The sequence below is a fragment of the Bubalus bubalis genome, chromosome 16 (assembly GCF_019923935.1).
Source record: "Bubalus bubalis isolate 160015118507 breed Murrah chromosome 16, NDDB_SH_1, whole genome shotgun sequence".
Lineage (NCBI taxonomy): Eukaryota > Metazoa > Chordata > Mammalia > Artiodactyla > Bovidae > Bubalus > Bubalus bubalis.
Genome location: NC_059172.1, coordinates 1,404,709 through 1,418,083, shown reverse-complemented (window position 1 = coordinate 1,418,083; position 13,375 = coordinate 1,404,709).

The window sequence follows — 13,375 nt, the reverse complement described above, 5'->3', positions numbered from 1 at the left end:
AAAAAAATAAATAAACAATTAAAAATCACAGATTGTGAGCCCTACAGTAACTCCCCCAGCGGAGAAGCAGCGCAGACGCCTGCACACGGCATTAGCAAGCGGGGGCTGGGCAGGGAAGTGCGGCGCGGGCTGTGTCCCTTAGAGTAAAAATCGGCCCGAATGTCCTGAGCGCTATCTGAGCGAAATAATTTGGGCTAGCAAACCAGACTGTGGGATATCTACCACGCGAAAAGCCAGCCCTAACCTAAGACACTGCCAGGCCCGCGCACAGAACAAAGGACTGAACAGAGATAGCCGGTTGCAGACCTTCCCCCTCCGGTGACAGGCAGCCAGAGCCGGAAGGGGGCAATCGCAGCCCCAGAGAGGCATTATCTATAAAACTGTAAGCAGGCTTCTTTGCTAACTAAAACTTCTTGGGGGTCTGGACAGTCAACATCTGCCTGAGAAGGTGTGCCGGTTTTACACCCAGATAACCGAGTGGCGGGGAGGCGATAAGTCGCAGCATTGGCGCCCGCCAAACACCTCATCACCTGAGCTGCTCGGACCTGGGAAGAGCACAAAACGCAGGCCCAACCGAGTCTGCGCCTCTGAGGACTACCCGAGTGCCTGAACCTGAGCGGCTTGGACCTGGGAGCTCAGCCCAGGGCCGGCCTCTGATTGTTCCCGGTGGAACAACCTAGAGCCCAAGCAGTGTGGGCAGGGAGGCTACACACGCCGTGAGTGGGGGCAGACCCTGTGTGGCTGAGGCACTGCGAGCACACGCCAGTGTTATCTGTTTGCAGCATCCCTCCCTCCCTCCCCACAGCGCGGCTGAACAAGTGAGCCTAAATAAAAAAAACAAAAAGTGTCCTCCACCGTCCCCTTTGTGTCAGGGCGGGAACCAGACACTGAAGAGACCAGCAAACAGAAGAAGCTATAACAGAGGGAAACGCCTTGGAAGCTACAGGCCATAGATTAAAACCCTGTGGTTACTACAGACTGCATAGGAAGAGGCCTATAGATCTTGAGAAATATAAGTCGGACCAAGGAACTAGCCAAAAATGAACTGAACCCACAATACTCACAACAAAACCAGAGAAAGACCTAGATATATTTTTACTATTTTTACGATCAATCTTTCTTTCTTTCTTTTTTTTTTAATTTTTTTTAAAAAAAATTTTAAGTCCTCTATTGTCCTTTAATTTTCACTTTTATAACTATTACTTTGCAAAAAAAAAAAAAAAAAGACCCTATTTTTTTTTCTTCTTCAGCAAACTTCATATATGTATTTTATAATTTTTTGACCGTGTTTTGTTTTTTTTTTCTTTTTCTTCTTTTCTTTAACATTGTATTTTTGAAATTCCAAACTCTACTCTAGATTTTTAATTTTAGCCTTTTGGTATATGTTATCAATTTTGTACCTATAGTTTTTTTCATAATTTCTGTGACTTTTTTTTCCCCTCTGTTTCTTTCTCCTCTTCTTTTATATAACATCGTATATCTGCAATTCCAAACTCTACTCAGGATTTTTAATTTATGCTTTTTGGTATTTGATATCAAATTTGTACCTGTATTTTCTTTATAATTTTTGCGACATTGTTTTGGTTGGTTTGTTTGTTTTCTCTCTTTATTTTTCTTCTTCTTCTTTTTTTTTAACATTGTATTTTTGAAATTCCAAACTCTACTCTAGATTTTTAATTTTAGCCTTTTGGTATATGTTATCAATTTTGTACCTATAGTTTTTTTTTATAATTTCTGTGACTTTTTTTTTCTTTTTTTCCCTCTGTTTCTTTCTCCTCTTCTTTTATATAACATCGTATATCTGCAATTCCAAACTCTACTCAAGATATTTAATTTATGCTTTTTGGTATTTGATATCAATTTTGTACCTGTATTTTCTTTATAATTTTTGCGACATTGTTTTGGTTGGTTGGTTTGTTTTCTCTCTTTATTTTTCTTCTTCTTTTTTTTTTTAACATTGTATTTTTGAAATTCCAAACTCTACTCTAGATTTTTAATTTTTGCTTTTTGGTATTAGTTATCAATTTTGTACCTGTAGTTTCTTCATAATTTTCACGACCTTGTTTGTTTTTCTTTGTTCATTTTTTCTCTCTTTCTTTTCCTTCTTCTTTTCACTAACATCACATTTTTGAAACTCCAAACTCTACTCTAGATTTTTAATTTTGCTTTTATGTATTTGTTACCAATTGTGTACCTTTAAGAACCCAATCTTCAGGACCCATTTTTCACTAGGGAACGAGACTACTGGCTTGACTGCTCTCTCTCCCTTTGGACTTTCCGTTTTCTCCAACAGGTCGCCTGTATCTCCTCCCTAACCCCTCTCTACTCTACCCAACTCTGTGAATTTCTGTGTGTTCCAGACGGTGGAGAACACTTAGGGAACTGATTACTGGCTGGATCTGTCTCCCTCCTTTTCATTTCCCCCTTTTATCCTTTTGGCCACCTCTGTCTCCTGCCTCCTTCTTCTCTTCTCTGTATAACTCCGTGAACATCTCTGAGCAGTCCAGTTGTGGATAGCACATAAGGAAATGACTACTGGCTAGCCCACTCTCTCCACTATTGATTCCACCTTATCTCATTTGGGTCACCTCTAACTCCCTCCTTCCTCTTCTCTTCTCCATGTAATGCTATGAACCTCTCTGAGTGACCCTCACAGTAGAGAAACTTTTCATCTTTAACGTAGATGTTTTATCAATGGTGCTGTATAGAAGGAGAAGTTTTGAAACTACTGTAAAAATAAGACCAATAACTGGAAGAAGGAGGCTTAAGTCCAAACCCTGACTCCAGGGAACTCCTGACTCCAAGGAACATTAATTGACAGGAGCTCATCAAACGCCTCCATACCGACACTGAAACCAAGCACCACACAAGGGCCAACAAGTTCCAGGGCAAGACATACCAAGCAAATTCTCCAGCAACAAAGGAACACAGCCCTGAGCTTCAAGATACAGGCTGCCCAAAGTCACCCCAAAACCATAGACATCTCATAACTCATTACTGGACATTTCATTACACTCCAGAGAGAAGAAATACAGCTCCATCCACCAGAACATCGACACAAGCTTCCCTAACCAGGAAACCTTGACAAGCCACCTGTACAAACCCACACACAGCAAGGAAATGCCACAATAAAGAGAACTCCACAAACTGCCAGAATACAGAAAGGACACCCCAAACTCAGCAATTTAAACAAGATGAAGAGACAGAGGAATACCCAGCAGGTAAAGGAACAGGATAAATGCCCACCAAACCAAACAAAAGAGGAAGAGATAGGGAATCTACCTGATAAAGAATTCCGAATAATGATAGTGAAATTGATCCAAAATCTTGAAATTAAAATGGAATCACAGATAAATAGCCTGGAGGCAAGGATTGAGAAGATGCAAGAAAGGTTTAACAAGGACTTAGAAGAAATAAAAAAGAGTCAATATATAATGAATAATGCAATAAGTGAAATTAAAAACACTCTGGAGGCAACAAATAGTAGAATAACAGAGGCAGAAGATAGGATTAGTGAATTAGAAGATAGAATGGTAGAAATAAATTAATCAGAGAGGATAAAAGAAAAACGAATTAGAAGAAATGAGGACAATCTCAGAGACCTCCAGGACAATATTAAACGCTACAACATTCGAATCATAGGGGTCCCAGAAGAAGAAGACAAAAAGAAAGACCATGAGAAAATACTTGAGGAGATAATAGTTGAAAACTTCCCTAAAATGGGGAAGGAAATAATCACCCAAGTCCAAGAAACCCAGAGAGTCCCAAACAGGATAAACCCAAGGCGAAATACCCCAAGACACATATTAATCAAATTAACAAAGATCAAACACAAAGAACAAATATTAAAAGCAGCAAGGGAAAAACAACAAATAACACACAAGGGAATTCCCATAAGGATAACAGCTGATCTTTCAATAGAAACTCTTCAAGCCAGGAGGGAATGGCAAGACATACTTAAAATGATGAAAGATTTTGCCCAGATTATTGTACCCAGCAAGGATCTCATTCAAGTATGAAGGAGAAATCAAAAGCTTTTCAGACAAGCAAAAGCTGAGAGAATTCTGCACCACCAAACAAGCTCTCCAACAAATACTAAAGGATATTCTCTAGACAGGAAACACAAAAATGGTCTATAAATTCAAACCCAAAACAATAAAGTTAATGGCAACGGGATCATACTTATCAGTAATTACCTTAAATGTAAATGGGTTGAATGCCCCAACCAAAAGACAAAGACTGGCTGAATGGATACAAAAACAAGAGCCCTGCATATGTTGTCTACAAGAGACCCACCTCAAAACAGGGGACACATACAGACTGAAAGTGAAGGGCTGGAAAAAGATTTTCCATGCAAATAGGGACCAAAAGAAAGCAGGAGTAGCAATACTCATATCAGATAAAATCGACTTTAAAACAAAGACTCTGAAAAGAGACAAAGATGGTCACTACATAATGATCAAAGGATCAATCCAAGAAGAAGATATAACAATTATAAATATATATGCACCCAACACGGGAGCACCGCAGTATGTAAGACAAATGCTAACAAGTATGAAAGGAGAAATTAACAATAACACAATAATAGTGGGAGACTTTAATACCCCACTCACACCTATGGATAGATCAACTAAACAGAAAATTAACAAGGAAACACAAACTTTAAATGATACAATAGACCAGTTAGACCTAATTGATATCTATAGGACATTTCATCCCAAAACAATGAATTTCACCTTTTTCTCAAGCGCACATGGAACCTTCTCCAGGATAGATCACATCCTGGGCCATAAAGCTAGCCTTGGTAAATTCAAAAAAATAGAAATCATTCCAAGCATCTTTTCTGACCACAATGCATTAAGATTAGATCTCAATTACAAGAGAAAAACTATTAAAAATTCCAACATATGGAGGCTGAACAACACGCTGCTGAATAACCAACAAATCACAGAAGAAATCAAAAACGAAATCAAAATTTGCATAGAAACGAATGAAAATGAAAACACAACAACACAAAACCTGTGGGACACGGTAAAAGCAGTCCTAAGGGGAAAGTTCATAGCAATACAGGCACACCTCAAGAAACAAGAAAAAAGTCAAATAAATAACCTAACTCTACACCTAAAGCAACTAGAAAAGGAAGAAATGAAGAACCCCAGGGTTAGTAAAAGGAAAGAAATCTTAAAAATTATGGAACAGTCTTATGGACTCTGTGGGAGAGGGAGAGGGTGGGAAGATTTGGGAGAATGGCATAGAAACATGTAAAATATCATGTATGAAATGAGTTGCCAGTCCAGGTTCGATGCACGATACTGGATGCTTGGGGCTGGTGCACTGGGACGACCCAGAGGGATGGAATGGGGAGGGAGGAGGGAGGAGGGAGGAGGGTTCAGGATGGGGAACACATGTATACCTGTGGCGGATTCATTTTGATATTTGGCAAAACTAATACAGTTATGTAAAGTTTAAAAATAAAATAAAATTAAAAAAAAAACAAATATGTATTAATGAATATATATGGAATCTAGAAAAATAGTACTGATAAACCTATCTAAAAAAAAAAAATTAGTGCAGAAATAAATGCAAAAGAAACAAAAGAGATCATAGCAAAAATCAACAAAACCAAAAGCTGGTTTTTTGAAAGGATAAATAAAATTGACAAACCATTAGCCAGACTCATCAAGAAACAAAGGGAGAAAAATCAAATCAATAAAATTAGAAATGAAAATGGAGAAATCACAACAGACAACACAGAAATACAAAGGATCATAAGAGAGTACTATCAACAATTATATGCCAATAAAATGGACATGTGGAAGAAATGGACAAATTCTTAGAAAAGTACAACTTTCCAAAACTCGACCAGGAAGAAATAGAAAATCTTAACAGACCCATCACAAGCACGGAAATTGAAACTGTAATCAAAAATCTTCCAGCAAACAAAAGCCCAGGTCCAGACGGCTTCACAGCTGAATTCTACCAAAAATTTAGAGAAGAGCTAACACCTATCCTGCTCAAACTCTACCAGAAAATTGCAGAGGATGGTAAACTTCCAAACTCATTCTATGAGGCCGCCATCACCCTAATACCAAAACCTGACAAAGATCCCACAAAAAAAGAAAACTACAGGCCAATATCACTGATGAACATAGATGCAAAAATCCTTAACAAAATTCTAGCAATCAGAATCCAACAACACATTAAAAAGATCATACACCATGACCAAGTGGGCTTTATCCCAGGGATGCAAGGATTCTTCAATATCCGCAAATCAATCAATGTAATACACCACATTAACAAATTGAAAAATAAAAACCATATGATTATCTCAATAGATGCAGAGAAAGCCTTTGACAAAATTCAACATCCATTTATGATCAAAACTCTCCAGAAAGCAGGAATAGAAGGAACATACCTCAACATAATCAAAGCTATATATGACAAACCCACAGCAAACATTATCCTCAATGGTGAAAAATTGAAAGCATTTCCTCTAAAGTCAGGAACAAGACAAGGGTGCCCACTTTCACCACTACTATTCAACATAGTTTTGGAAGTTTTTGGCCACAGCAATCAGAGCAGAAAAAGAAATAAAAGGAATCCAAATTGGAAAAGAAGAAGTAAAACTCTCACTGTTTGCAGATGACATGATCCTCTACATAGAAAACCCTAAAGACTCCACCAGAAAATTACTAGAACTAATCAATGACTATAGTAAAGTTGCAGGATATAAAATCAACACACAGAAATCCCTTGCATTCCTATACACTAATAATGAGAAAACAGAAAGAGAAATTAAGGAAACAATTCCATTCACCATTGCAATGGAAAGAATAAAATACTTAGGAATATATCTACCTAAAGAAACTAAAGACCTATATATAGAAAACTATAAAACACTGGTGAAAGAAATCAAAGACAATCCTAATGGATGGAGAAATATACCGTGTTCATGGATTGGAAGAATCAATATAGTGAAAATGAGTATACTACCCAAAGCAATCTATAGATTCAATGCAATCCCTATCAAGCTACCAACAGCATTCTTCACAGAGCTAGAACAAATAATTTCACAATTTGTATGGAAATACAAAAAACCTCGAATAGCCAAAGCTATCTTAAGAAAGAAGAATGGAACTGGAGGAATCAACCTACCTGACTTCAGGCTCTACTACAAAGCCACAGTTATCAAGACAGTATGGCACTGGCACAAAGACAGAAATATAGATCAATGGAACAAAATAGAAAGCCCAGAGATAAATCCACACACATATGGACACCTTATCTTTGACAAAGGAGGCAAGAATATACAATGGATTAAAGACAATCTCTTTAACAAGTGGTGCTGGGAAATCTGGTCAACCACTTGTAAAAGAGTGAAACTAGAACACTTTCTAACACCATACACAAAAATAAACTCAAAATGGATTCAAGATCTAAACGTAAGACCAGAAACTATAAAACTCCTAGAAGAGAACATAGGGAAAACACCCCCGACATGAACCACAGCAGGATCCTCTATGACCCACCTCCCAGAATATTGGAAATAAAAGCAAAAATAAACAAATGGGACCTAATTAACCTTAAAAGCTTCTGCACATCAAAGGAAACTATTAGCAAGGTGAAAAGACAGCCTTCAGAATGGGAGAAGATAATAGCAAATGAAGCAACTGACAAACAACTAATCTCGAGAATATACAAGCAAGTCCTACAGCTCAACTCCAGAAAAATAAATGACCCAATCAAAAAATGGGCCAAAGAACTAAATAGACATTTCTCCAAAGAAGACATACAGATGGCTAACAAACACATGAAAAGATGCTCAACATCACTCATTATCAGAGAAATGCAAATCAAAACCACTATGAGGTACCTTTTCACACCAGTCAGAATAGCTGCGATCCAAAAGTCTACAAGTAGTAAATGCTGGAGAGGATGTGGAGAAAAGGGAACCCTCTTACACTGTTGGTGGGAATGCAAACTAGTACAGCCACTATGGAGAACAGTGTTGAGAGTCCTTAAAAAAGTGGAAACAGAATTGCCTTATGATCCAGCAATCCCACTGCTGGGCATACACACTGAGGAAACCAGAAGGGAAAGAGACACGTGTACCCCAATGTTCATCGCAGCACTGTTTATAATAGCCAGGACATGGAAGCAACCTAGATGTCCATCAGCAGATGAATGGATAAGAAAGCTGTGGTACATATACACAGTGGAGTATTACTCAGCCATGAAAAAGAATACATTTGAATCAGTTCTAATGAGGTGGATGAAACTGGAGCCTATTATACAGAGTGAAGTAAGCCAGAAAGAAAAACACCAATACAGTATACTAATGCATACATATGGAATTTAGAAAGATGGTAACAATAAACCTGTGTACGAGACAGCAAAAGAGACACTGATGTATAGAACAGTCTTACGGACTCTGTGCGAGAGGGAGAGGGTGGGAAGATTTGGGAGAATGGCATTGAAACATGTATAATATCATGTATGAAACGAGTTGCCAGTCCAGGTTCGATGCATGATACTGGATGCTTGGGGCTGGTGCACTGGGACGACCCAGAGGGATGGAATGGGGAGGGAGGAGGGAGGACGGAGGAGGGTTCAGGATGGGGAACACATGTACACCTGTGGCGGATTCATTTTGATATTTGGCAAAACTAATACAATTATGTAAAGTTTAAAAATTAAATTAAATTAAAAAAAAAAAAAGAAACCGCCTACAGTACAGGAGACCTGGGTTTGATCCCTGGGTTGGGGAGATTCCCTGGGGAGGGAAATGGCAACCTGATTCAACCTGATCCAATATTCTTGCCTGGGAAATCCCATGGACAGAGGAACCTAGCGGGCTACAGTCCCTGGGATTGCATAAGTGTTGGACATCATTTATTGACTAAACAACATCAACAACAACTTAATTCAGGTCTCATATCTTCCATGAAACCTATGGAAATTTTCCCTTTTAAAATTCAACAATACTGTAAAACTTTGCTTTGCTTTTATGAATTAAATTTTACTAAGATTAAAAAAAAAAAAGAAAGTGAAGAGGAACTATAAAACCTCTTGATGCAAGTGAAAGATGAGAGTGAAAAAGTTGGCTTAAAGCTCAACATTCAAAAAACGAAGATCATGGCATCTGGTCCCATCACTTCATGCTAAATAAATGGGGAAACAGTGTCAGACTTTATTTTTTTGAGGCTCCAAAATCACTGCAGATGGTGACTGTACCCATGAAATTAAAAGATGCTTACTCCTTGGAAGGAAGGTTACGGCCAACCTAGATAGCATATTCAAAAGGAGAGACATTACTTTGCCAACTAAGTTCTGTCTAGTCAAGGTTATGGTTTTTCCAGTGGTCATGTATGGATGTGAAATTTGGACTGTGAAGAAAGCTGAGCACTGAAATATTGATGGTTTTGAACTGTGATGTTGGAAAAGACTCTTGAGAGTTCCTTGGACTGCAAGGAGATCTAACCAGTCCATCCTAAAGGAGATCAGTCCTGGGTGTTCTTTGGAAGGACTGATGCTAAAGTTGAAGCTCCAATACTTTGACCACCTCATGCGAAGAGCTGACTCATTGGAAAAGCCCCTGATGCTGGGAGGGATGGGGGCAGGAGGAGAAAGGGACGCCAGAGGATGAGATGGCTGGATGGCATCATTGACTTGATGGACATGAGTTTGGGTGAAGTCTGGAAGTTGGTGATGGACAGGGAGGCCTGGCGTGCTGCATTTCATTGGATCACAAAGAGTCAGACATGACTGACTGACCGACTGAACTGAACTGATGGACACTTTATCTTTGACAAAGGAGGCAAGAATATACAATGGAGAAAAGACAATCTCTTTAACAAGTGATGCTGGGAAAACCGGTCAATCACCTGCAAAAGAATGAAACTAGAACACTTTCTAATACCATACAGAAAAATAAGCTCAAAATGGAGTAAAGATCTAAATATAAGACCAGAAACTATAAAACTCCTAGAAGAGAACATAGGGAAAACACCCCCGACATGAACCACAGCAGGATCCTCTATGACCCACCTCCCAGAATATTGGAAATAAAAGCAAAAATAAACAAATGGGACCTAATTAAAATTAAAAGCTTCTGCACACCAAAGGAAACTATAAGCAAAGTGAAAAGATAGCCTTCAGAATGGGAGAAAATAATAGCAAATGAAGCAACTGACAAATAATTAATCTCAAAAATATACAAGCATCTCCTGCAGCTCAATTCCAGAAAAATAAATGACCCAATCAAAAAAATGGGCCAAAGAACTAAACAGACATTTCTCCAAAGAAAACATACGGATGGCTAACATACACATGAAAAGATGCTCAACATCACTTATTATCAGAGAAATGCAAATCAAAACCACAATGAGGTGCCATTTCACACCAGTCAGAAGGCTGCGATCCAAAAGTCTACAAGCAATAAATGCTAGAGAGGGTGTGGAGAAAAGGGAACCCCCTTACACCTTAGGTGGGAATGCAAACTAGTACAGCTACTATGGAGAACAGTGTGGAGATTTGTTAAAACAACTGGAAATAGAACTGCAATACAACCCAGAAATCCTACTGCTGGGCATACATACCAAGGAAACCAGAATTGAAAGTGACACGTGAACCCCAACGTTCATTGCAACGCTGTTTATAATAGCCAGGACATGGAAGCAACCTAGATGTCTATCAGCAGACTAATTGATAAGAAAGCCGTTGTATATATAAACAATGGTGTATTACTCAGCCATTGAAAAGAATACCTTTGAATCCATTCTAATGAGGTGGATGAAACTGGAGCCTATTATACAGAGTGAAGTAAGCCAGAAAGAAAAACACCAATACAGTATACTAATGCATATATATGGAATTTAGAAAGATGGTAATGATAACCCTGTATGAGAGACAGCAAAAGAGACACAGATGTATAGAACAGTCTTTTGGACTCTGTGGGAGAGGGTGGGATGATTTGGGAGAATGGCATTGAAACATATATAATATCATGTGTGAAACGAATCACCAGTCCAGGTTCAATGCATGACAAAGGATGCTTGGGGCTGGTGCACTGGGATGGATGACCCAGAGGGATGGTATGGGGAGGGAGGTAGGAGCGGGGTTCAGGATGGGGAGCACGTGTACACCTGTGGTGCATTCATGTTGATGTATGGCAAAACCACTACGATATTGTAAAGTAATTAGCCTCCAATTAAAATAAGTAAATTTATATTAAAAATAAGTTATTGGATATATTTTAAAAATTACCCTGTTTATAATAACATCTCAATTTTTTTACATATATATTCAACACATCATCTCCAAAATATTCTGGAAATTTATCTTAATTTATATTCCCAATATAATTTGGTAGAGCAAAGCATGTGTGCCCAATAGTTACAAAATCAGTCTTCTTAGGGAAGCCTCATACAAACTGTTCTAAAGGGAGCCTAGTACAACTCACTACTAGCCCTAATTATTGACCTAATATTCGAATATTCTGCATGTTAGGCACCATCAGTTCAATGGACATGAGTCTGAGCAATTGCCAGGAGACAGTGAAGGACAGGGAGGCCTGGTGTGCTGCAGTCCATGGGGTTGCAAAGAGTCAGACATGACTGAGCGACTGAACAACAACAAGGAAACAATAAGTTCCAACTCGGAGATTTAGTTCTCAGTGACATAATCAAGATGACAACATAGGTCATTCCTGACTTCAGTTCCCCTCACCAGAAAAAAGAAAAGTGAAAGTCGCTCAGCCATGTCTGACTCTCTGTGACCACCTGGACTATAGCCTGCCAGGCTCCTCTAATCCGTGGGATTCTCCAGGCCAGAATACTGGAGTGGGTAGCCTATCCCTTCTCCAGAGGAACTTCCTGTCCCAGGAATCGAAACAGGGTCTCCTGCATTGCAGGTGGGCTCTTTCCCAGCTGAGCTACCAGGAAAGCACCACCAGAAAAATGATTATCAGTTATTTACAGGCACAGTACCAATAAAAAAAATCCTAAAGCACAGGAATGAGGCTGAACTAGAGGGATGGAGAAAAACCACATTAGATGGGTAGAGGATACGTTTGATGCATTGCCCCTCCCCTAGCTACACCAAGAGGACCCTTCTCGGGCTATGGTTTCTTTATGAAAAAGAGAGAGAGCCCACTGTGGACCTCCAGCTCCCCCTGCATTATGGGTCACTCCTTAGGAAGACCCACTCTGGTCTCATGTCCTAGAAACCATGCAGGAATCTGTGCGGTGTGACCACTGAGAATCACACTGTGACAGAGAAGGGAGACCCGCCTTGGAACAGTCAGGGCTTGGATCTTGGCAGACTGAGTTCCAGCAGTTTTGCCTGATTTGGGACTCCGAAAAATGAGCCTTGCCATCCTGGGAGCCTCTTCTCCTGCACCTATGATTCATAACCCCATCTATGACTGAGATTATTCAAGCATGGCTAGAACACTCAGAAAATTCCATCACCCAGGAGCGCTTGAGTAGTGTCCAGACGGGAGCTCTGCCCATTTGCATGGCTCCATCTGGCCAGAGAACTTTGTGTGCAGTTCTTCCTAATGTGTTTTCCAAACAAGGAGCCTTGCCAGTCGTGGGCCTGTTCTGTGGTCATGTCCAGGCAAGAAGAATAAGGTATAGTCCTAACCACTCTGAACACAACCTTCAGCCCCACCGTCCAGGAGAACTAACTGAAGCATGTGGGAAACTGCGTAGCCCATCCCACAGCCCTGCTTACAGTAGCGTGTGAGCAGAGAGCCTGACCTCTCTGCCTCTCTGCAGAGCAAAGCTGTGCCCCCACGTGACCAAGGAACTCGGTGTACAGTTCTTCTGATTTGGGTTCCCAGTTAGTGGGTCACGACAGCCCTGGAGCCCATTCTGCAGCCCTGTCCAGGTTATGAAGTTAATTCCCAGCCTAACCTCCTGCTGGATAGAGTACTCAGTCCTGCTCAGCTCAGAAGCCTGGCCCGAGAATCCAGGGAAGAAGAGTAGCCATCCTAATGCTACTCTTGGCCAAGAAACCAAGGAAGCAATCGTATCAACCACTCCCGGCCAGCAGCATCTGCACCCAAGCCTCAGAGCCTGGGCAATGTCCTCACCCCAAAATAGACCTTGATCAGTATCAGTTCAGTTGCTCGGTCGTGTCCGATCTTTGCGACCCCATGGACTGCAGCATGCCAGGCTTCCCTGTCTATCACCAACTCCCGGAGTTTACTCAAACTCGTGTTCATTGAGTCAGTGATGCCATCCAATCATCTCATCCTCTGTCGTCCCCTTCTCCTGCTGCCTTCAATCTTTCCCAGCATCAGGGTCTTTTCAAATGAGTCAGCTGTTCACATCAGGTGGCCAAAGGACTGGAGTTTCAGCTTCAACATCAG